The sequence below is a fragment of the Trachypithecus francoisi genome, unplaced genomic scaffold, assembly GCF_009764315.1.
Source record: "Trachypithecus francoisi isolate TF-2019V2 unplaced genomic scaffold, Tfra_2.0 Lachesis_group0, whole genome shotgun sequence".
Lineage (NCBI taxonomy): Eukaryota > Metazoa > Chordata > Mammalia > Primates > Cercopithecidae > Trachypithecus > Trachypithecus francoisi.
Window position 1 is genome coordinate 131,308,469 of NW_022681453.1, and position 4,090 is coordinate 131,312,558.

General features: G+C 39.6%; 1 pseudogene; it reads right to left on the reverse strand.

Annotated features, from left to right (window-relative positions):
* Positions 1–1,938: 1,938 nt before the first annotated feature.
* Positions 1,939–3,314, reverse strand: LOC117077301 (annotated as a pseudogene).
* Between the last annotated feature and the right edge of the window lie 776 nt (positions 3,315–4,090).

Sequence of the window (4,090 nt, forward strand, 5' to 3'; positions counted from 1 at the left end):
TGATACCAAAGCATCTTTTTAAACTTTCATCCTAATATTAAATCTAGGTAGATGGCATGTGGCCTGCAGCTGTCAGGTCATTGATCTAAAGGAAAAGGGAAAAAAAGATTCCTCCTTGAGTCAGTCTAACTTTAAATTGCTAAAGGATTCAGGGATTAAAATTTATGTCTATTTTACTTTCTACTTGCTTGCAGCAATCTTTAGGTTTTAAAATACTTATCAAGTTTTAAAAAATTTCTTCATTTATTTGTATATATGCTTTTTGCATTTTATTTTCTATCTGTAGCACATTTGAGACAATTTTTTCAAGTTTTTTCTAGATTCCTTTTTACTTAAAACAGTATTTCCACAAAATAATCCATGAAATACTAGCCCTGCAAGATATTCTGTAAAAAAGAATTTCCAAAATCAACTAAGTTTAGAAAATTGTGTATATCATAGTCAAAAGTTACATTAATATATTAGCTAGGCCAAGTGCAGTGGCTCATGCCTGTAATTTCAGCATTTTGGGAGGCTGAGGCAGGAGGACTGCTAGGAGCCCAGAAGTTTAAGGCCAGCCTGGGCAACATAGTAAGACTCCATATCTAAATATGTGTATATATATATCATATATATGTAGTAAATATATATAATCATATATATAGTAAATATATTTATATATTTATACATTTTAATATATTTATATATTATTTTATATATGTTAAAATATATAAAATATATTTTCAAATATATAAATATATATTTATAATATGTAAATATAAATATATATGATATATAAATATATATTTATAATATAAGCTAAATACTCTGAGAAATCCCGCAACAATGAAAGCTGGTTAGTCTTGTTTAGTTCAGCATTTCTTACACTTATTTGAATATTTTATCAGTCCATTTTCATAGTGCTGTGAAGAAATACCTGAGACTGGGTAACTTATAAAGAAAAAAGAGGTTTAATGGACTCAGTTCCGCATGGCTGGGGAAGCCTCACAATCATGGTAGAAGGCAAAGGAAGGAAGGACAAAGGCACGTCTTACATGGTGGCAGGCAAGAGAGCATGTGCCCTTTTTTAAGCCATCAGATCTTGTGAGACTTATTCACTATCAGGAGACCAGCACGGGGAAAAACCCACCTCCATGATTCAATTACCTCCAATCAGGTCCCTCCCATGACACGTGGGGATTATGGGAGCTGCAATTTAAGATGAGATTTGGATGGGGACACAGCCAAACCATACCAAACATGAAATAACAAAAATATTATTTTAGAAACAGAATTTAACACCCTCTGGAATTAGTGTTTTACAGAAAATGCTTTGGCAAATGCTTATCTAAAGTCACTTTTTAGGCCAGGCGTGGTGGCTCACGCCTGTAATCCCAGCACTTTGGAGGCCGAGGTGGGTGTCATCTGAGGTCAGGAGTTCGAGACCAGCCTGACCAACATGGTGAAACCCCATGGCTACTAAAAATACAAAAAATTAGCCAGGCATAGTGGTGGGTGCCTGTAATCCCAGCTACTCGGGAGGCTGAGACCAACCGGGAGGTGGAGGTTGCAGTGAGCCGAGATTGCGCCATTGCACCCCAGCCTGGGCGACAAGCGAAACTCCATCTCAAAAAATAAAATAAAATAGTCACTTTTTTTTTTCTCATTAAACTTTGTTTTAATGGGTCTCAAAATTCTGTGACAGATTTTTGGTCAAGTGTTTCCATTAAAAAGTACTGATTTTTAAATCTAATAATTTAAAACTGCCACACACAAAAAAATAAAACCAAAGTGGTCCACAAAACATTCTTCTTTCCTGCTGAAGATTTTATGATGCATTGTTATCATTAACTAGTCTTTTACTATTAAACTTAAATGACCAATTGAAACAAACAGTTCTGAGACTGTTCTTCCACCACTGATTACGAAGACCAGGGTGGCAGGTATTAGGGATAACATTCATTTAGTCTTCTGAGCTTTCTGGGCAGGCTTGGTGACCTTGCCAGCTTCTGCAGCCTTTTTGTCCACTTTTTTGATGACACCCACAGCAACTGTCTGTCTCATATCATGGACAGCAAAGCGACCCACAGGTGAATAGTCTGAGAAGCTCTCAATACACATGGGCTTGCCAGGAGCCATATCAACGACGGCAGCATCACCAGACTTCAAGAATTTAGGGCCATCTTCCAGTTTTTTACCAGAACGGTGACCAGTTTTTTTCCTTCAGCACAGCAAACTTGCATGCAATGTGAGCCATTTGGCAATCCAGTACAGGGGCATAGCCAGCGCTGATTTGGCCTGAATGGTTCCATATAATCACCTGAGCAGTGAAGCCAGCTGCTTCCATTGGTGTGTCGTTTTTGCTGTCACCAGCAACATTGTCATGACAAACATCCTTGACAAATACATTCTTGACACTGAAGCCCACATTGTCACCAGGAAGAGCTTCACTCAAAGCTTCATGGTGCATTTTGACAGACTTTACTTCAGTTGTAACGTTGACTGGAGCAAAGGTGACCACCATACCAGGTTTGAGAACACCAGTCGCCACTTGGCCAACAGGAACAGTACCAATACTACCAATTTTGTAGACATCTTGGAGGGGCAGGCACAAAGGCTTGTCAGTTGGACCAGTTGGTGGTAGGACACAGTCCAGAGCCTCAAGCAGTGTGGTTCCACTGGCATTGCCATCCTTACTGGTGACTTTCCATCCCTTGAACCTAAAGGTGTGTTAGCACTTGGCTCCAGCATGTTGTCACCATTCTAAGCAGAAATTGGCACAACTGCTACTGTGACGGGGTTGTAGCCAATTTTCTTAATGTAGTGCTGGCTTCCTTAATGATTTCCTCGTATCTCTTCTGACTGTAGGGTAGCTCAGTGTAACCATTTTGTTAACACCAACAATAAGTTGTTTCACACCCAGTGTGTAAGCCAGAAGGGCATGTTCTCGGGTCTGCCCAAACTTCAAATTCACCAACACCAGCAGCAACAATCAGGACAGCACAGTCAGCCTGAGACGTCCCTGTAATCATGTTTTTGATGAAGTCTCTGTGTCCTGGGGTGTCAATGATAGTCACGTGGTACTTGCTAGTCTCAGATTTCCACGAAAGAGATATCAATGGTGATACCATGTTCACGCTCAGTTTTCAGTTTATCCAAGACCCAAGCATACTTGAAGGAGCCCTTTCCCATCTCAGCAGCCTCCTTCTTACATTTTTCAATGGTTCTTTTGTCGATGACACGCGTTTGTAGATCAGATGGCCAGTAGTGGTGGACTTGCCTGAATCTACGTGTCCAATGACACTGATGTTGATATGAGTCTTTTCTTTTCCCATTTGGCTTGGTAGTTTTCATGACACTTGTGTTCTGGCGGCAAACCTGGTGCGAAAAAGAATAATGTCACTTTTTAAAAAAAAGAAAAAACAGCTACAACAAACTTCCCAAAGGGTCAGGGATTCTCCAGTGATAAAGAGTGATGCTGAGGACAGCAGATGGGTGAATCCTGTCAGTACCCAGCTGAGTGAGGCTAAGAGAGAAGGGCCTTATGCTTACAGGAACTGGGGTTGCTGCAGTCAACCCACACATTTTAAGTCCAGAATAGTCCATTTAGGCTGAAGCAACCTGGGCAATCTTAGGTTCAACAGGATAACTGTTACTGCCATTTTTACTGTTATTTCTGCTTCAATTTACTGCTATTAATTGCTTAAGATGGGCAAGGCACTATATATACATTATCTCAAACCACATAAAACTCTTGCAAGATAGATTTTACCCTCCCAATTTTAGAGATAAGGAAACTGAGGCTGAGAGAGAGTGACATGATTCTCGTAGAAAGGATTTGGTCTTAGACATTTCTTACTGCATTGTGCTACCTCAATCTGTAAACCTTCATTGAGGCAACTGCTCTCTCTTTGCTCTGTAAGCCACTTATTACTTTCCCTAAAGCCTTCCCTGCCAGAAACAATTCTAGAATAAAACAGGTTAAACCACTGATGACCTTGGCCCAATTAATCTTATCAGGTCTGGCTTCCATCATGAACCAATTAATTACATACATTAATCTGATAAGACCTATGATTACCTAGGCATGGAATGGTATTTTGAAATTACT